Consider the following 22286-nt stretch of genomic DNA (forward strand, 5'->3'; position numbering starts at 1 on the left):
CTTTCTCTCTTTCTCTCTTTCTTTCTTTCTTTCTTTCTTTCTTTCTTTCTTTCTTTCTTTCCTTCTTTCTTTCTTTCTTTCTTTCCTTCTTTCCTTCTTTCCTTCTTTCCTTCTTTCCTTCTTTCCTTCTTTCCTTCTTTCATTCTTTCTTTCTTTCTTTCTTTCTTTCTTTCTTTCTTTCTTTCTTTCTTTCTTTCTTTCTTTCTTTCTTTCTTTCTTTCCTTCTTTCTTTCTTTCTTTCTTTCCTTCTTTCCTTCTTTCCTTCTTTCCTTCTTTCCTTCTTTCCTTCTTTCCTTCTTTCCTTCTTTTCCTACCCACTACAGTAAGATAATTCAGCAGAAACATTTAATTAGCTCTTATATTTTACTCCAATGCTGCTGTTGTTTATGGGGCCATAGAAATAAGCTCTTTTATACAATTTATACTATCTGTGGTATTAGATCTGCAGAATTTAATGAAATGCTAAGCTGTCTTGCGATCAAGCTTCTCTTTTTTTTTTTTTTCCCTACATTTTAGGAAATACTTGAGCGAGTGAGTTCAAATGCAGAGTTGGATAGTTAAAACATCTTATTTGGGAAATGATCAGGCTCAATGACCTGGTAAAGAAAAGTCCTGAGCTTGACAAATGAAAAATATACTTCAGCTTGCTTCAGTAATTTTATGTTAAGTGCATTTCTAAACTCCTTGTGATAGCACATATAACACGTGTGAATGTAAATCTGAAGGTCAAGATTTTACTTAGCCGTTCCTGTTATTGTTAATGAGGAATTTCCAGAGTTGTGTCATAGTTTCATGATTTTTGTTATTGTAATTCCACATCATGAGATTGTGTACTGCACTGGGAGTTAAGGTGTTAATGCTGAGGATCTGCATAGTTCCTGGTATACCTGTCTCAGAAGAGAAGGAGAATGACATATCCCAGAGGACTGTTCGCTGTTCTGTTTCCATTTTCCATTAGAGGTTAAAAAGAAAACTGTACACAGGTCGCAAGATGTTCCCTTTTCCCTTTCTGCTCAACTCTGCAGTGCATGGTCCCTAGCCATCTCACCTTCAGCATTAGAATAAGGCCTTTGGTTTTGGACACTCTCTCATTTTATTTGAATTATTAACTTCAATTCCAATTACATTGTATTGTATCTCCTGCTTTGCAGGGGAGCTGGACTTGATGATCTCTAGAAGTCCCTTCTGGCCTCTACAATTCTGTGACTCTGTATTGTGTTATCTTGCATTCTGATACCTTTTATTTAGTAAATTATCTTTCCTCCTCAAATTGTTGCTGCTGCTTTGTTTTTAGGCCCATCTCCTTACCCTTTCTCCTTTTCCCCTTTTCCCAAGGCGTGGATCCGTGGGGTGGGTCCCCCTGCCTCATTAGTCATGGAACTGGGTCAACCAGCACATAAACCGTCTACAGTGGGTACAATAAATGCTTTCATGCACTGCAAGTTTGCAGAAATAAGCTCTGGAGCAAATAGCAGTGTTAAGATACATGCAAACAGACCCACAAACCTGACATATTTGTGCCTCATAGTGACAACAGAAATCGATGTGTCCATGGTAAAGACAAAACTGGATCTTTCTCAAAATGCCTAGACCCTTCCTCTCAAATGCCACAGTTCCAAAATACTTCTCTATCCTAAGCAAACAGCTACAAGGCATGAAAATAGTCCCAAATATTCAGTTGGTAGAATGAAATATTCAGGTAGAATGAAAGTAAAAGAAGCAGATGCAGTCTGTCAGTGTTACTTTACTAGTTTGTAAAAGCAAAAATTTGACAGGCATCTCATTAAATTATGCTCTCACAAAATTGGCGAGGAATAAACAACAAATTTAAAGTCATTTGCTTATAGCAATATTAATTTCAAATTGGCTTCCAGCACCTGCCTTGCTAAGAAGCATCTTATAAATGTCTCGAGTATGAGAAGTCAAATAGGTATCGATATTTACTGCCTTTCTATCACTGTTTTGTGATGATCCCGCTAGTGAAGTTCTGAGAGACTTGTCCTTGGAGGACAAGGTTTTCTAAAATTTGTGATAGCTTTTTTAACCAACTTTTGTTCCGAAAAGAAATCTGCAGTATGGTTATTCTGCCTTGCGTTATAATGAAAGGGTGGAACAGTCAGCAGGATATACATGTGGGATGAAGAGGTTTGAATTTTGAACTAGGCCAACTACTGGTTTAATGCATGGAAACAGGTTATTTGAGTCCCCTGTGAATCAGTCTTCTGCCTTTGAAAAGACAAAATATTTACACGATCCATCAAAATGCTATTTGAAGCAGAGTTAAACACCTTACATTCCCATCTGAACTAATTGAGGGGCTGATCTCTTGAGATGTAGCGCCTTTTTCACCAAATACCACCCTTAAGTTGTAACTTTTCAACGTGCTGAATGTCAGTGATGTGCGACAACCAGGGATCCAATCCACAGAGCTCACTTGAAGCAGTTCTGTATTGTAAAAATATTATCTCTTCAAATGAACTGGAACATGAAATAAGAGTGTTATCCATTCTCATTAATCATCATCATCATCATCATCATGCATTAACAGAAAACAGGCCAATAAGAAATGGCTGGCCAGTGTTGGTATTTGATTCCTATTAAGAAATACTTTCTTGTCTATTGATGATGATCCTAATTAGTGTTTTAATAAGATGTCTGAAGAAGAGCAGACATCAAGTCTGCCCTTCTTAGGACTGCTGTGAAATCATTGAAAGTTGTTTTCGATGCAGCACAGGAAGAATAATGTGTAAACTCTGAAAAACTGCTCACAAAGGTATGTAGGTGTTGTTTTAATGCAAATCACATCATGCATGGCACAAAAACAAATGATTATTTTAAATATTTGAGAATGAGTAACCAAATTGTTCCTGAAAAACACTAAATGAGAACTATTTCCAGAGATTACAAATAGTAAATGCTCCCTCATAAAAGGGCACTATGACCCCCAAACAGTTCGCAGTTGGATTGAGTCTGAAAGCTAATGGCAAGGGTCAGCATAAAGGTGAATCTATTTTTTCATTTGTTGCAATGTAAAGCTAACAAATTCTGTGAATGTGGGGCCAGCGAGAGACACCATGTTGTCTGACAGATCAGCATGTGAAGGAAATGAAACACACAAATGACCGCTGCCACAATCAAATTTAGGTTTAAAATGCACCCTGGAATTATATCACAGAATAGCTTTAAAGACAAATAATTCACTGACTTCTGAAAGGACAAGAAGCTGTGTATTGCACCAAATCGATCAGTTGTGCCCCTCCACTGAAATACAAGAGACAAAGAGCTAAAAGTGACTAAAATGAAAATAAGTTATGAAAAGAAAGAATGAGAGTATATAACTAAGGTCACAGGTCGCAGTGTTTGAAGATAGAGGAAGCATTATTCCAGTGGGCACTAGAAGAGATTCACAGCGATCCATTTCTTGTGGAAAATCAGAGCATTCTTGTATGGTGAAGAAACCAGACGCGACGTCCTTGTTTCCATATTGCTAGGAAAGTTCTTGTAACTAGCAAACCACTACTTAGCATCACCAAATCATAGAGTTGCTCAGGTTGGAAAAGACCTTAAGGATCATCGAGTCCAACCACAACCCAACCATACTACCCTAACTCTAACAACCCTCCACTAAATCATGTCCCTGAGCACCACATCCAAGTAGTTTTTAAACACATTCAGGGATGGTGACTCAACCACCTCCCTGGGGAGCCTATTGCAGTGCTTAACTGGAACAGACTTCTTTCAGTAAAGAAGTTTTTCCTGATATCCAACCTAAACCTCCACTGGCACAACTTGAGGCTATTTCCCCTCGTCCTGTCACCTGTCACCAGTGAGGAGACCAGTCCCGCTCTCCTGTAAGCACCTTTCAGGTATTGGAAGAGAGCAATAAGATCTCCCCTCAGCCTCCTCTTCCTCAGACTGAACAGCCCCAGTTCCTTCAGACTCTCCTCATAGGCATAGCCCTTCACAAGTCTTGTTGCCCTTCTTTGGACCTGCTCCAGCACCTCGATGTCCTTTCTGTACTGAGGTGCCCAAAACTGAACACGGTACTTGAGATGAGGCATCACCAGTGCCGAGTGCAGGAACAGGATTATTTCCCTAGTCCTGCTCACCACACCATTCCTAATACAAGCCAGGATGCCACTGGCCTTCTTGGCCACCTGGGCCAAGTTTTAGTTTTGGGCAGTAGCTCTTACAAGTATTTAACGCCCATGTATCCCCCAAGACATTCTCATTCCAAGTGCAGAGTCAGAGGGACTCTTTTCAGCTCATCCTTTGCATACAACTGATTGTAACTCAAAGTTTGGTTCCTCCTATCTTCTGCCCATCAGATAATCAGATAAGTGACATGAGGCATTTTCCAGGAGTCCAGTGAAGAGCCCTCTCAAAGAACCATCAAGTCCTTTCACACCATTCTTCAGCCAGCTCAAAACTAGAAGTTTGTTGAGGCACTGATTTGGAAGGGAGGTTCTTTGGAAGGGCGTCACGTCAGATGCAAAGCGATCTATTTGAATTAGGCACAATTATTTAACTTACTAACGAATCCCACGGGGAGGTGAGGAGAAGCGCATAACAAACTATAATTGAAAGTGCGATTTAAGACCCCAATTCAGATCTAGAGTCCGCATGTCTAACTGTCAGGGCCCCCGGCCGGCGCTAACGAGGCAACGACTCCCAGGTGCCGCGGGGACGCAGCCAACCGGGCACAGCTGCGCCTCGTCGGCAGTCCGGGGCGGGGCCCAACTCCTCTTAAGCTCCGCCGGAGGCCGCTGGGAGCCACGAAAGCTGCCGGGAACCGGAGCGGGCTCTGCTCTTTCGTGCGGTCCTAGCGCCGCTGATGCTGCTTTTAAAGTGAGTGCTTTGGATTCTGAGCAGTGGTCTCTTTAGGTTGTTTTGTTTCAGGCTGCAGCGAGATGTCTCGCGGTAAGGATCTGCCCGAACCGGTGAGCCGTTCCTGTAGCAACGGGACCGCGGAGGCGGCGAGTGCTCGAGAGCCGTTCGGAGCCGTCTGTCCGCAGCTCTCGCCGCCCTCCGTTCGGGGCAGGCGCGGAGCTGCCGCCGGGCTCCCCCGGCTTCTCTGGGCCGTCGTAGCGTCGGCTGCCGGCGCGTTTTCAGAGGGTGCTGCCACTCGGCTCTCCGAGTCCTAGCGCAGCCCAGGGCTATATAGTAGAGGCTTCAGTTGCTCCCGCTCTCATCATTGGGAGCGAGCGGGACGGGGCCGTATTCCTGCAGCCTCAGTGCTGCTGGGAGTAAGAAACAACGCAAAGGGCTGCTGGGACAAATTTTCTTCTATTGCAGGCTGAACGAGGGCTGCAGCGGAACCTCTCGTTATTCTGAACCGGTGAGATGGTGGAAGCGGTGAGTGTTTAGAAGTCACTAGGTAAGCTGTCTCTTCTTGTGGTTCATGTAGGGCCGCCGCTCGGCTGCATCTGTTCGGGTTCGGCACGGCGCTATCGCCGGGCTCCCACGTGGCCCTTTTCGAAGGGCCGGCGTGGGGTCGCCGCCGAACCGCCCGAGACCGAGCGCGACCCGGGGCGGCCTCGGCATCCCGGAAGATTTTTCCGGATGCTTCAACCTCTCCCGCTTCCAGTGGTAGGAGCGAGCAGGATGAGACTATGAATTCCTATCCCGTCTCCTCCCCCTGCCCCTTATGTATAATTTTAGGATGTGATCTCATTCAACCCATGGAGATATGGTGGGACAGATTGCACGACTGGAATGCTGTTGTGGATGGCTGAGTCCCTTTACAGAAGAGTCAGGTGAGGTGGTGGAGTTGCTCTTCCAGAGAGAGAACAGGAACGTGTTGAGCTCTGCTCCCCTAGTTCTGCATTCATCCTTAGGCAGTGACATGCGAGGCTCAAGAAGCAGTAAATGTGGGTAACATTACTGGGTGTATTGGTTACAGATGAGGAAGCTGATAAGATCTTCTGCACGTGGCTCACAGTAACCTCAGCTGTGGACATTAGCTAACACAGTAGACTTGAACCACCCTGCCATTTGTTAGTAGAGCAGAGCTGTCAGGTATACCTCATTCCAGGAGATTCCTGCAGGTGTCAAATATGAGTTTGCTGACAGAGGAGATGGAGGAGCCAATGAGGTGTTGCTGACTTTTCTTACTCAGTGTGGAGGAAGGGCCAGTTGGGGATGTGAAGACTGGGTCAGCCTCAAGTGCAGCAGTTGTGAGCTGGTGAAGTTTGGGATGTCATGTAGAAGATACAAAGCAGTAAGTAGGATTGAAACCTCAGACTTTGAGGAAGGAGCCAACTTTGTTCTCTTAAAGGACCACCTTGGAGGTATTCCTTGGGTTAGAGGGAGGGGTCCTGCCAGCGGCTCTTGACTCTGATGCATAACTTGTTTGTGTTCAGGAGGGTAAGAAATAGAGCAGCAGTGTCAGGAGACCTGCACGGGCAAAGGAGGAGGTCATAGATAACTTTCCTTTTTCTGTGGCTGCTAGGGGTGTGCCTGGATGTGGTCTACCCTCTAGATGAGATGGCATGATTTAACTTGCTGTCAACTGTGGGACCCAGATTCCTTTCCCCAGTGCAGCTGTCTGGCCTTATCCCCCTGGCTATCTCAGGTGCGGGCTCAGGTGCTGGCTGCTGTCAAACTTCAGCTGGCTGGCAATTGTATGGCCTGCTACTGGGTAGAGCGAGAACTCAGCAGAGCCCTTCTATCCCTGGGGAGTACATAGCTCTTCCTGCTATGGTGTAATCAGCAAATGTACTTAATGTACATTTGACTCCTGAGTCCTGATCACTTATAGCAATACTGAAGAGAACTGATCCCCATAAAAAGCCCCTAGACTCTGACTGGCACCTGTCTCCCAGCATCTGGTGATGTCATTTACTCTGACAACTGCTTGGAGCCTCTTTTGTATGGGGCCAAGTCAGTGCTTAGCCTTTTGTTTAAGTACAACTAGGAAGGGCTGTTTCCTGGCACAGGATTTAGCTTCTGGATCCCCTTACCTGACAAGAATTTTCCTTACCTCCTCAAAGGCATAATACATGCTTGGAACAAGAGCCCAGGCTACGATGTCTTGCTTTTGTAATGTGGGTGTTTTCTCATGTGCCAATAAACTTGTAGAAACAGTTAAACAGAAGCTACAGCAATTATTGTGTGTGTTAGACAGTTGAAGTTACAGGAAACATCCCACTATAGATGAATGGAATAAGATGTGTAATAAATATCTGTAATACATCAATTACTTTATCTGTGTGTGTATATATGACCTGTAATAAATCACTAATAAACACAACTACAAATAAACATTTTCTCCCAAAAGTTGGATACTTTTAACTGCTACAATCCATGTCATTTTACTCTTCGCATGATCTGCGTAGTAACATTATTAGTGTATCCTACCATTTACTATCTAGAATGGCTGAGCAAGAAGTATAGTTTGCAGCTTTAACGCCTGAAGCTGCCAAAAAAAAAAAAAAACCCTTTCAGTGGTTAGAAATGTATTTCCCAGGTGCTCTCAGAAGAGGGCTTCTGCTGTGCATGCTGGTCTTTGTAATGTCTTTCACTGCAAACAGTTATAAGCTCTCCTCACTTTAACCAGAGGACCAGACTGTATGCGTGTATTTCTCCATCAGTGAAGAGAAAAAAGGATTTTCTTCCTCATTTTTATGATGAATCAGAAACAAATGCGGTGATCCTTAATTCATGTGAGCTTTACACCAACAACCAGCATTTGACCATGAGCAGTTTCAAAAAACCTGACCTTTGTTCTGTCCTTGTTTCTGTGGAACACCAATCCCTCATCAAACAGCACAGGAGGAAGACCTTCTTCCACTTTGTGTGCTCACTTGTAATAACATCCATAGTCATCTCCCTTCTGCATCAACTCAGGTTATCAGGCTGAGAAGATATATCCCTCCCTACCCAAACCTACACACTGAATGTCTAAGAGGATTTTTTCACTTGAAAAGACATAAAAAATAAACTGCGCAAGGACAATAGGAGGTCTTTTAAACTCCTTTACCTGATTTAGCCTCTCAGTGGTTCGTAGGTTCTGAAGTATTCGATGCAACACATAACAAAAAAAAGAAAAAAAGCAGCCGGAGAAGGAGGAAAAGTAAGGAAAGAGCAAGATTTCATCTTCGTAACTGCCATGAGACAGGCACAATGAAAAACTGTCACAAAAAGTTGCATGCACACAATCCAAAGTCCTAGCCTCACGAAACAACTCTGCAAAGGAGGGATCTCCTGAAAGAGATGCTTCCTCAGTGCCAGTCAGCCCTTAAATGGGGTTTAAGAGGAGTAGAGCTTGGCTCCACCCCTTCCCCTCCCACAATTGAATTGCCTTCACCTGTGCTCCCAGGCCTGACCTGGTCTCTCCCTGGGGCTCAATCAGTGATTGCCTGACTTGGCAGTGCACTTGCAGTCAGGCAAATCTCACTGCTTACACTATAAGCTACTCAGGCTGCCGAGACATGCTGGCTTTGAGAGGTCAGACAGAACTGCTTCCTGGAGGGAAGTGGAATCGCTTACCCTTCTCAATATGTTTCCCCAGAGATGAGATCCCACGAAATTCACTAGCCTAAAAAAAGTGCTCAAGAATGAGACAACCTAATTCCAAGGAAAAATACTGAGCTCACTGGTCAGTACTGCTGGGGAAGACGGCTGTGGAGATGGGCAGACTGACAGGCTTTTTTCTTGTTCTGTTTTTACTGGTTGTCTGACACAGTAAGATCATCAGACATAAGAGCACATGCCCGAGGTCACGGTCTGACTTAATGAACCCTCTTCGCAATTATTTACACTAAAGCAGAAGGCAAAATCTGAGGTCTCGCTTAAAAAAGCTGCAGGAAGAATTTGCTTGGTTCCCAGATGGGACAATCACCTACCTCTTATAAGAAATTTAATTGCCATATCCTCAGGAACTGACTGCTTCCCAAAATATCTGATTTCTGAATGGGAATTTGTAGTGGCTGTACTCCAATTCAGACTATTTTACTAATTTTTCTAGCAAAAATATCTAAGAAAATACCCTTTTATGCAGACCAACTCATTAACACCTCAGTACATTCTGTGTGCGGAGCATGTCATTTTTATTTATCCCACACTTGATACACACCATTAAGAAAGCCAATCTGCAAAAGCAGACAAGAATTTCAGAAAAAAATAAAATTATGTATGTACATATATATTCTCAAATGCTGAATTATAAAAGAGAACTAAAGGGACTCCTTCAAGACGCCTTTCTGAGAGCATGAGCGTTCTCCAGCTCTAACGGTAGAAAGTGGGCACAGAAGGCAGGAAACCAGCATGCGACAGAACTATGATCGGCCAGGGAAAAAGCAGGGGGCAAAAGAAGGAGAAAGGTAAGGCAGGGGAAACATGGACACGTCGCCTGGGAAGAATGCAAGAACACTTTCCATAAGTCAATCAACAGAGGTGAAACTGAACTTGGAAGGAGATTTTAAAAATTAACAAGAAGGGATTTCCATGGGTACGGTGTTCAGAAGAGAAAGTTCAAGGAAAGTGTGCTCCCTCTGATATGCCACAAAGGAGAAAAGGCAGCAACATACATAGGTAAGGCTGAGGCCCTCAGCAAGTTCTTTGCCTCAATCTTTGCTGGCAGTCTGTCTTCCCATATCTCCCCAGTCCCTAAACTTCTGGGTAGGAGCTGTGGCAGTAAAATCCCTCCCACTGTAAGAAAAGAGTAACTCTGAGACTACCTGATGAGACTGAATGTGCTCAGGTCCATCATGCCTGATAGCATGCATTCCAGAGTCCCAAGGGAACCTCCTGATGGGATGGCCATGCTGCTTTCCATCAAACTTGATGAGTCATGGTTGCCAGGCAACTCCCCATGGTTAGAGGAACATCACATACCCATTTTCAAGACTCTTGGAGAAGAAAAGGCCTCACTGGGGGCTTGTAGCAGTGGAAGGAAGATTATAAACAGGAGGGAGACCAGCTTTATATGCAGTCTGTGTAATACTAAAACACAATTACAATTGTACAGCGACAATAACAGGCTGGCAAAGTCCTAGGCTGCAGCAGATGAAGACAAACCCAAACATAAGAGCCTCCACAGATGCAGAAAAAAAGAAAGAAAGAAAGAAAAAAAGAAAAGAAGATGTTTACCTTCACAAAACCTCTGATAAGCCAGGACCTCCAGCAAGGTGGCCTCACCTCTACTGCCAAGCCTTAAATGAGGCCTGGGAAGGGATGGATCTTGGTTCCACCCCCCTTCCTGTCACTCAGCTGCACCTGAGCTCCCCTGGGATGGCCCCGCCTGCCTGCCAGGTGCTCAATCACCAGCTCCAGCTGTGACTGAGCATTTCTGCTGCAGCCTGATAGTGACAGGACAAAGCGGAATGGCTTTAAACTAACAGAGGGGAGATTCAGGTTAGATATTAGGAGGCAGGAATTTTTACTTGGAGTGGTGAGGTGCCGGCACGGGATGCCTGGAGAAGTTGTGATGGCCCACTCTTAGAGGTGTTCCAGGCTGGGTCGGTGGAGCTCCGGGCAGCCAGATCGAGTGGGTGGAGGCCCTGCCTGTGGCAGAGCTGTTTGAACCAGATGATCTTTAAGGTCCTTTACCACCTGTGTCACTCTATGATAGAAATGGATCAACTGAGGCTGAGCCAATTTTTTTCTTTCTAACATTCACAATGTCTGATTGCATAGAGATACAACATCGTAAGCCATTTTTAAGTTGAGAGCAGAGTGCTGACGTGGCTTTGGATCCAGTTTGCTTTTGATAAAATCTCAATCAGCTTCAGAACTGCGTTCATTATTCAAGCAATGCGTCAGGATCTCTGTTGATTTTCATGTTCCCAGCAAGTCTAGGTGTTCCAGTTAGTCAGTGATGACATTGCTGAATTCACATACAATTTATTAACTTTTTCTAACTAACGTGCTAACAAGTAATAATGTGCAGACCACAAACTTGCCTTGAAATGCAACTCCACAGTTGGTCTTCTTGATGTATTCCTTCACACAAATTGATTCTCTCGGCGATGGGCAATAACAGTTTCTCGTTTCTAGGCTGTCATTTTTGTACAGCTTCAGTCAAACTCAAAAAATCATTCTCAACTAAGTTAAGTTAGAAGAATTAATTATTTAACTGCTACCACTGTACAAACAAGGTTATTTATCCATAAATTGTAACATTAGAAATAATCAAAGCCCTACCAGAATGCATGACACTAGGAAATTATACAGACTACTAATTTATACTGCATTGTAGTCTGTTGGGCATTTCACTTGGCAATTTTTTTTTTTTAATCTGTCTAGGGCTTCTCAGCTTTTCCTTTTTCTCCCTTTTTGAAACAAATAGGAAATTTCATAAAATTAGTAGTCTGTATAATTTCCTTCTGAATTTTCATCTCTAGTAAGAACTTCACAAGGTGCAGCTGGAAAGCATATTATTTTTCCCATTGAGACTACATTTATATTACACTCTATATCTTTTCAATGTGTTATGAAGTTACATTTCTCTATCAGATGATTGCAAATGATGACTGGCATCCGTTGGTATTTATGGAATCAAAGTAATATTGATAAAAATAAGGGATGTACTGTACTGGTGTTCCCGTGTGTCCTCTGGGTAATAACCTAAGTATCCTAGCAACACAGAAGGGCTTTAGTAACTGGAAATCAGATGTTTCATATGCAGTGTGTGAAGTAATTTTGCATCTGTGATGTTGGCCGAAAATCAGAGCTCGCTGATGATTCTCAAGGGTCTCCTTTATGTGGTTTTGCACAAAGTTGTAAGATGAGTTGCTGGCTTTCAGTCACGTATTAGACAAATAATATAGTGAAAATTATATTGTTTTCTTGTTTGTTCCAGTATGTATTACAAATTGACTGTACACAGTGATGAGAGGATGTTTCAAAATTGGGCTTCTGATTCTTCACTGATTTTTCACTTAGAAAATTTTGAAATAAAGGTGCTTTATTCCTTCTTATTTTCTTTTGAATTAAAGTCAGATGGATTGCCAGCCTTCTGTGAGGTATTTCCAACAAAGAAACAGATCTCACAATTCAAATAGTGCATCAGGTAATTACTGGCCCTGTGAAGACTGAGAAAGTGTGCAAGATAGTCACCTTGCATGTTTCTAGGAAGGTCAGCTGTCCCCACTGCCCTTTCACTCAGCTTAATATTAGGGCTTCTGCCTGTTAAGAAGCTACTTAGGTACCGATTGCTGCAGAAGCCTGGGAGCTAGGATACGCTCCCCATCGGAGAGCTGCCTGGGGATGTATATCCTACAGCATCAAAGCACTTGGATGTCTTCCACGTTTCCTGGGCACTGTCATTTAAAAGTTATTCAAGGGCAATATGTATATGAGACCTTCAAAGAGTGAGTAACTATAGAGATGTGACATGAAAGACAGAGAATGGCAATACTACTCAACAGCCCCAATTGTCCTGAAATTTTTCTCCATGTCCTTTCAAGTTACCATCAAAAGCTTGCTTCATGTAGTAAGTTTAAAAAATGCCGTTTTAAAGAGAAGAGACAGGATTCACAGTAATATTTCCTATCAAAACTTCTCACTGTTAATACTCAAGAAACCAAAGTGTGTACAGATAGATAGAATCTCAAGTTCCAGAAGAGTGACACATCTCATCAATAAAACTCTTCTTGCTCTGTTTTGTTAAGCCAAATCCTCTGTGGGAATCTGGGTTTGAGCTGCAGGTTTTCATATGATTTCTATGTCTTGTCTTTCATATGATTTCTATGATTTGTATCAAGATTTGTTTTTGTTTTGATTTTAACAAACAAGCATGGGAAGTTAACAGTAACAAGAACAGGAGTGTTCCTCAAAACTTCTTATATCAAAGTCAGTGAAGAAGGAATACGGGATATGGGGAATCTATGCCCAAAAAATCACCCCAATCTGCACTCTTAAAGCAACCAAGCAGAACCATTTGTAGCAGCTAAGTCACTGTGACTAGCACACTGTCATTAAGCAGAATCCAAATGTTTTCTAAATAACTAATTCTTTTAAGAGTATATCACCTGACCCCCCCAGTCCTTACTTTGTATGAAGGACACAGATTTGGAACTCTGAGAAAGAAAGAGCAAGAAGGCCTCCAGATAGGAAAGTTCTTTGGTTTTCCCCTATTGATTTCCTTGTCCTCCAAAAATTACTCGTACGGCTACATTAGAATCTGTCTTTCTTATCTCTAAAGCAGTGCTCTGTTTCAGTGCCCTGCTACTTTCACGAATGTAAACCCACGGCCTGAGCATTATCCCAGCTGCTATGTTTGGGCTAAGGGTCTGGTTACAAAACAAGTATTTTGGATGGAAGGGCAGAATGTTAATGAACACTCAAAAGAAGTGCAGGAAAATTGTCTTTAAGATAACTCAAACTTAGAAGAAACAGATTTTGACTTTTACTCCAAATTAGGGTATTAGTGTGTGGGTTTTTTTTTTTTATTTGTTTGCTTTTTTTTTTTTGGTTAGTTTTGCAATAGTTTCTTAGATGGCCATACATGACATAAAAGTTTTTCTGTAATGAAATGTTCCAGTTTTCAAGGCAATTTGAATCAACTTTCTCCACTTTACATTTAAATCACTTTGCATGACAGAAGAATAGCATGACTAAACTGACAAAACAAAGACTACCCTTTATCTCTGTTACCCAAACGGGCATTTGGGTAATCAATTCATCCTTCATGAATTAGGAATAGCACTGATTTACAGTCTGTGACCCAGGGAAAGTATTCTCCAGCTAGTGATCATTTTAAAAGATTTTTGAGATCTAAACCTACTTGATTTTCTTAACTCACATTAAACTGCACTCTTTCTAGTATTGCATCAAAGTTGCATTATTTTATTATTTATTTTAGAAAATCCTGCTAAGATTGTTCTCCTTTTTCTTCCCCCCAGTAATAGATATTGGTATCTGTATTGGGTTTTTTGGAAGGAAGGAGAGTTGCAGGAGTGATCTCTGTGAGATATTAGGGGGATGTCTGAGATTACTACAGTTGGTTTCAGCCCACTCTGGACCTATTCCAGGAACTAGATGATTTCTTTAGCAGAGCTGCTGGTGGAAAGAAATTAAGGAATTTAGGAAAGGACAGAAAGAACCGCACAAGGATACAAAGCGAGTGGGAAGGAGCAGAGGGGTCATTAAGGTCAGAAAAGGAAGCGTTCCACAGAGGAGCAGGCAACCCACATACACGTAAATCACGCAAGAGGAGTTACTTCAGCAAAGGGATCGCTGCCCATGGATGAGACCCCACTGAAGCAGGTACAAACCAAAGAGATGACAGCCTATGGAAGGCCTATCCTGGAGCAGAGGAAAGGAGCAAGAGGGAAGGAACTGCAGAGAGAAACCACAACATAATCCTTTGCTGTCTATTCAATCTCAGAAGGGTCTGAGCGTAACCTGTAGCAATACTAGCTAGGTCCTTAGTGAGAAGTTAAGCCCAGGAAAGGAGGAGAAAATGTTTTCCCAAAGCATATAATTGTTTTTTGTTATTATTTCCTACCACGCAAATCAGCAGTTATTTACATTAAAGGACAGTCAATTGATTTTCCCAAGCCAAGTCTGTTTTTCTCACTACAGAACTGGTAAACGATCTCCTCATTCTTTTGTTGCCCAGAGATTTCTAGATTCAGTTCCCAATGAAGTGGGGCACCGAAAGAACGGCTGGGTGGGAGCGCATCTGTTAGCAACGACAAACTCACCGCAGCATCATGCAGACACTCAGCTGCTTCACTGGAAAGAAATAGAGCAATCAAATGTAACTATGAGCTTTGCTCCAGTCATGACTGAAGCCAGTTCACTTTGAGGTACCGCCCAACAAAACAGAACCACACATCTCATTGTCTGTCTCCACTGGAGTAAGAAATAGGTAGCAGTTAAATAGGTGGCCCTTAATTCTTCTAACTTAGTTGAGAATGATATTTTGAGTTTGACTGAAGCTGTACAAAATGACAGCCTAGAAACGAGAAACTATTTCCCATTGCCGAGAGAATCAATTTGTGTGAAGGAATACACCAAGAAGACAGTAAGCATTCAGTAGCTGTGAATACTTATTCACTTGCAATTAACCTAGAAATTATTTCACAATGAAGCCAGAGAATATGAAAACTGAATACAGAGAATACTGAAAACTTTGTTGTGCATTGCTGACACGACATATGTGATATTAAGTACCCTGTGTATGCTTACCTTGACAATAGAGAAGGTCATTTTTTTTCTAAGTTTGTTTTGCGTGATGTTCTTGTTTAGTTTGAGCACTTCTATAGTCCTTAAACCAACTCTGGAGTTGCATTTCAAGGCGAGTTTGTGGTCTGCACATTATTACTTGTTAGCACGTTAGTTAGAAAGAGTTAATAAATTGTATGTGAATTCAGCAATGTCATCACTGACTAAACTGGAACACCTAGACTTGCTGGGAACGTGAAAAATCAACAGAGATCCTGACGCATTGCTTGAACAATGAACGCAGTTCTGAAGCTGATTGAGATTTTATCAAAAGCAAACTGGATCCAAAGCCACGTCAGCACTCTGCTCTCAACTTAGAAATGGCTTACGATGTTGTCATTTAAGGCTTGGCAGTAGAGGTGAGGCCACCTTGCTGGAGGTCCTGGCTTATCAGAGGTTTTGTGAAGGTAAACATCTTTTCTTCTTTTCTTTCTTTCTTTATTTCTTCATCTGTGGAGGCTCTTATGTTTGGGTTTGTCTTCATCTGCTGCAGCCTAGGACTTTGCCCGCCTGTTATTGTCACTGTACTTTCAATTGTGTTTTAGTATTACACAGACTGCATATAAAGCTGGTCTCCCACACAGCTCAGGGACAAAAGGATGCAGCTCACCTCTCTCCATGGCGTCACACCGCTAGAATGCCCACTCTGGCTCTGAACCTGCAGGAACAGTTCCACAAACCACTTCTGAGGCACCACAGGGTGGGCAGAGGGCTCACAACCTCAGGCTGATCCTCACTGCTAGATGCTCCCCTGTGGCACTCACCCTGTAATAACATCATCCAGGCGCAACTTGATGATTCCCAGAAAAGAGGGGTCCACAACCTCTCCAAGCAGCTTATTCCATCATTCTCACAGTGAAATCATTCTTCCTCTTCCTAGAAAACTTCTGGCATGTGAACACTGCCCCCATTCTACCACCACACCCCTCCCACCAGTATCCAAAGAAGCCCATCCTCATCAACTATGCTCCTGCACTTAGATACTTACTAACAGATGCAATATTCCACTACCTCCACTGCCATTCTCTCATCTAATCCAATAACAACACAGAAGGCTACTAGCTCACTCTGACATCACTTCCCCTTGCTGAATCCACTGTGACTGCTCTTCAGAAGCAACTCCCCTTCCAGTTGCTCAGAGATAACATCTAGAACAGGCTGTCCCATCACAGTGCCAGGGAAGCAGGCAAGACTGACTAACCTAGAGGTGCATAGGCTGTCCTTCTCACCCTTTCCGAATGCTGCGGAGACATTGGCTCTCCTTCAGTCCTCTGGCACCCTTCCTATAGAAAAGAGCAGAAAGAATATGATAAGAGAGTTCTCTGGCAGTCACTTCTGTCAGCTCCCTCGGCACACATAGCCATGGCTCACTAGGGTCTGGGGATTTGCAGGCATGGATTTTCCCTAAATGATCTTTGAACAGCTCCTCTGCTCTCAAAAGGAAGTCATCCTTCCCAATGAAGACTCTTTCCCAATGAAGACTGATATTCCCAATGAGCAGCTCAGCAGTGATTGCTGAAGCTGAGAAGGCATATGGCACATCTACCTTCTCACATCCCCTGTTTTACAAGGTCTCCTGCCACTGCCACAGCACAAACAAGTTATGCAGACTTAAGAGCCGCTGGCAGGACCCCTCCCAATGCTCTAACCCAAGGAATACCTCCAAGGTGGTCCTTTAAGAGAACAAAGTTGGCTCCTTCCTCAAAGTCTGAGGTTTCAATCCTACTTACTGCTTTGTATCTTCTACATGACATCCCAAACTTCACCAGCTCACAACTGCTGCACTTGAGGCTGACCCAGTCTTCACATCCCCAACCGGCCCTTCCTCCACCCTGAGTAAGAAAAGTCAGCAACGCCTCTCTGCTCATTGGCTCCTCCATCTCCTCTGTCAGCAAACTCATATTTGACACCTACAGGAATCTCCTGGAATGAGGTATACCTGGCAGCTCTGCTTTACTAACAAATGGCAGGGTGGTTCAAGTCTACTGTGATAGTTAATGTCCACAGCTCTGAGGTTACTGTGGGCCACTCATCACCCAAGAAAGCATCCAGACAACGCTTGAATATCCCCAGAGAAGCGGACTCTGCCACCTCTCCAGGCAACCTGCTCTATCACTCTCACAGCAAAAGCATTCTTACTTCTGATGTTCAAGACCATGAGCACTGCCCACATTCTGCCACCACACACCTCCCGTCAGTGTGTGAACAAGCCCATCCCCAACAAATAGACTCCTGCACTTCTGAGATCTACTGATAGAAGCGATACTCCCCCCCCCACAATATCCACTGCCCTTCTCTTATCTAAACAGACAGTCACAACAACAGAGAAGGTTGGTCCAGCATCATTTCCCCCTCACCAAATCCAACATGGCAACTCCTTAGAAATTTCTTCCTCACGAAGTCATTTGGAGATGTCACCTAGACCAAGCTGTCCCATCAGCTTGCTGAGGAGGGAGGTGACGCCAGCTGGTCTGTAGTTGCACAGGCCATCTTCTCACCCTTTCTGAAGGCTGTGGCAATGTATACTCCAGTCTTCAAGTACCTTTCCAACAGGAAAGAGCATATGGAATACGGTAGAGAGCTTTGGCACTCGCTTCTACCAACTCCCTTGGCACACGGAGGCGTATTAGAGCTCAGAGACCTGCAGGCATTGATTTTGCCTGAAGTGATCCTTCGCCACTCCTAAGCAATCGAGAGGATGTCATCCTTCCTCAAAGATTCCTTCCTCCTGAATCTGGGATTCCCAAGGAGCGGTCTCAGTGAAGCAAATAAGTGGTTCAGCACCTTCGCTTTCACACATTTCCCCCCCTTACCGGGGCCCCCACCTCATAAAACAGCAGGTCCACACATTCCCTACTCTCCTTTTTGCTGTTGGTGAACTTAAAAACTTCTGTTAACCTTCACCTCCCCCCCCTATGGTGATACTAAGTGGGCCTTAGCCTTCCTTCTCCCCTTTGAGTTTATCCACAAGCTCCTCATTCACCAATCCAGGTCTCCTGCCATTTCTGCTCTATTTCTTACTTTTTGGAATGCACCCCTCCTGAGAACAGAGAAAATTAAGCATGAGCATAAGTAACCCCTGGCACGACTCTCCCTGCTGCTCTAACCCAAGGGACACCTCCAAGGTGGTCCTTTATGATGATAAAGTTGGCTCCCTTAAAGTCCAGTGTTTCAACCCTATATATTGCTCCACATCTTCCGTGTGGTATCTCAAACTCTGCCATCTCAAGGCCACCCCGGTCTGCACATCCCTAACTGGTCCTTACTCAATACGCGGAACAAGCTCTGGCAATGCCCCTCTCCTCGCTGACTAATTCATTGCTTGTGTCAGAAACTTTACCTTTGACACATTGCAGGAACCTCCTGGAATGAGGTTTACCTAGCAGCATTGCTTTCCTAACAAGTGACAGGGTGGTTCAAGAACTCATGCCCACAGCCATGAGGTTACTTTCAGCTTTGTGCAGGAGGACTTCTAAATTTCCTCATTCTGGTCTGTAACCAACACACCCAGTGACATTACTCACATTTATTGCTTCTTAAACCTCACATGCCAGTGCTCCCCTAGTTCTTCATTCATCCCTAAGCAGAGTTTGATATGTCCCAGTTCTCTCACCAGTCCATTGCTCCTATAAAGAGCATAGCCATCCACAACAGCATTCCATCTGTGCAAGCTGTCCCTCCACATCTCCATGATGGGAACGAGATCACTCTCCTGAAATTACAAATAAGCGAAGGGGGATGGGGGGCAGAGGGGGGGAAATATATGGCTCCATCCCTCTCGCTCCCACGGCTGGAAGCAGAAGGGGCCGAAGCACCCACAGATCCCTTCTCGGGCAGTTTGGCGCCGGCCCTGCACAGGTCCTTCTTATGCAGGAGCCCGATGGCAGCACCGCGCTGATCCTCCAGAATCACAGGGTTGGAAGGATCATGAATCTCCAACCCTCTGCCACAGGCAGGGCCACCAACCTCTACATATAATATTAGACCAGACTGCCCAGGGCCCCATCCAATCTGGCCTTGAACACCTCCAGGGACGGGGCATCCACAGCCACTCTGGGCAGCCTGTTCCAGCCGGTGAAAGCCCGACATCCTCCTGCTGCGGACAGACGGCCCCAAACGGCTCCCAAGCGCTCACCACCTCCACGGTCCCGTCGCGACCATCGGCTCACCGGTTCGGGCTGATCTTCACCGGGAGATACCTCACCGCAGCCTGAAACAAAACAACACAAGAAACAGAGAACATTACATAGAAACCCAAGGTCCGTTTCAAAGGCAGCCCCTCGCTATGCTTCTCAGCCCCAGCGCGCTAGGACCGAAGGAACAGAACCCTCTCCGGCTCTCGAAAAGAACCCCAGCAGCTCTCATGGCTCCCGCCAGCCTCCGTGCAGCTTAAGAGGCGTTGGGGCTGATCCGCCCCGAGCTGCCGACGAGGCGCAGCTGTGCCCGGCCGGCCGCAGCCCCGCGGCACCTGGGAGTCGCTGCCTCATTAGCGCCGGCGGATCCCGCCGGGAACCCTAACAGTTAGACATGCGGACTCTAGATCCGAATTAGGAACTTAAACAAGACTTTCGATTATGCACTTCTCCTCGCCCCATTGTGGGATTTATTAATAAGTTAAATAATTGTGCCTAATTCAAACGGATCACTTTGCATCGCACATGGAACCCTTCCAAAGAATGTCCCCGGTCTTAACAGTTTCCAGAGCCCCCCTGCTGCGTCTCTATCTCTGCAAGGCTTTCCCTCTACCCTAGTGTAAAAATAAATAAATAAATAAATAAATAAAAAGAGTATTAAACATGTAAAAACTTTATACCTAACTGAGAAAACGTGACGACTGAAGATAACAGTAGAAATATGGGAGTAGTGATGTGACAAATGCTCGCATGGGTTAATGATGCATGTGAGAAAATTGCCGACCAGTGAAATCTGTAGCAGAGCTCGGGGTTATGTTCATGTGTCACGTAAATGCATAGGAACGTTTTCAGTTCTCTCCAGTGAAGGACATGGATATACTCTGTAAAGACTTCAGTGATGAAATTCAATTTACGTAGCAGTTTCGTTCTTACTTTAAAATTCTGAAAGTCGGACTATACTCGTTTTCATTTCTTATGATGGTAGAATATGAATGTTTTTATAGCATGCTGTTACAAGTGTATTTTTCACAGTCATTGGTGACTTCATATGGGAAAGCAAGGGAGATCTGAACATATGGAGTGAGATGAAAGATCCTGCCCAGGGTACGTGATGCATTGCAACATTGTCCGTGAGAAGAAGTGGTTTGGTGACGGCTTGTCTTGCGGCTGAGCAAAATCCTTACATTTACTTGAATGTTGAAAGGGAATTGCTCTGGGAGACAAAGAGCGTCATAGTGCACAGCTTACAACTATTTGTGTGAGCTGTTCCTACTTTATGAATACTTGTATTTTTTAATCAATGCAGTGTGGAACTTCCAGCTGTTGAATCGGCTGATGGATGATGTGAAAGGACGTCACAGTTCTTTGAGAGAATGCCTCACATCACTTATCTGACTGTCTGATGGGAAGGAGACAGGGAACTGAACTTTGAATTACTATTGGTGGTACACAAAGGATGAGTTTGAGGAAGAGAGTCCCTCTGAATCTGCTGTCAGAATGAGAAGTTCTTGGGGAAAACGTGGGTGTTAAATGCTCATAAGAGCTGTCGCCCCAAACTACTTTTAAACTAGTTATGGTCTAAACATTTTCGTGAGAAGGTCTGAATTTCCATATAATAAATATGAGATAGTTTTGCAGTGGATTACCTAAGTTGCAAAAAGTATGTTTTGTTGGCAATTATAGCCTGCTATTCTAAACAATTGCAACAAGTGCTTTCTCACTTCCAGTTAACATACCTGTAAACAAAACCAATTGTTCACTAGTGCATACAACTCCTTGGCCTATAAATGAATTATCTGCACGTGCCCCTTGCTTTCAGAACCTACTGTCTGTGAATGGGCACATCTGCTCAAAGGAAAGAGGTCCTGGGCTTTAGAATCTGACTGAGAGGTCCAAAAAAGTTGCTGGTGGGTTCCTCTTGAACTGCTGTGTGCTTAAAAATTGCGAGGTGATTTAAAACTACCGAAAGCTGCGGTGAATGAAACATAATGGGCAAACTATCAAGAAGGTACAGAAGGGGATCTGCAGGCCTTCATGTGCTAATGCAAGATGAAAAAGGCCAGAGATGTGATCGTACAGCATCCTCCTTAAACTTGTTCAGATACCCCATACTGAGGAGAACTGTAGAGATGAGTTCCCACTGAATGACAAGCCAGCTAAGTTATCCTGAACCAGAGCTACAAACCAATCCTTGCTTTTTGTCTTTGGCAGTCAGCCGTCTGTCCCAACAATGCAATGACAACATGCAGAAGGGGTCTGGACTTGTCTTGTGCATGCATGTCTCCATCTGCATGCTGTGCTACCGCATCAGATCGTTGGTTTTCTTTCTATATGTACTCTCTAATTGGGTGATACAGACAAAGGAGAGTTGCAACTGTGGATGTATTCACTCATTGTTTAATTATGCTTGCATAATTGGTGACATACAGGATCTTAATGAAGACTACATGCAGAATGAGGAATTGCTGTTTGTCTAATGAGAAATTTACAGTGCATCTTTTTGCGGTTCATCTCAGTGATGATCTCAGTGATCATCATCTGTGATCACTGAGAAGGCAGGAATTAGTGAAATTCCTATCGGATTGAGAGAAAGGCTTGCTATCATTTTATATTCACAAGGAAAAAAAATGATTTAAAAAGCTTACATTTCTTCTCATGGAGGTGCCATAGTTGAGAACTTGATTGATGAAAAACTTAACATGAGCCAGCAATGTGCCCTTGTGGCTCAGAAGGCAAATGGTATCCTGGGCTTCATCAAAAGAGGGGTGGCCAGCAGAGACAGGGAGGTGACTGTTCCCCTGTACTCTGCTCTTGCAAGGCCCCGTCTGGAGTACTGTGTCCAGGTCTGGAGCCCCTAGGACAAAAAAGACAGTGAGCTGTTGGAGAGGGTCCAGAAGAGAACCACAGAATCATCAGGGGGCTGGAACACCCTACAAAGACAGGCTGAGGGAGCTGGACTTTGCTCAGCCTGGAGAAAAG

This window comes from Centrocercus urophasianus, unplaced genomic scaffold (genome assembly GCF_019232065.1).
Source record: "Centrocercus urophasianus isolate 14NV4802_14NV808 unplaced genomic scaffold, USGS_Curo_1.0 seq_17, whole genome shotgun sequence".
In the NCBI taxonomy this organism is placed as follows: domain Eukaryota; kingdom Metazoa; phylum Chordata; class Aves; order Galliformes; family Phasianidae; genus Centrocercus; species Centrocercus urophasianus.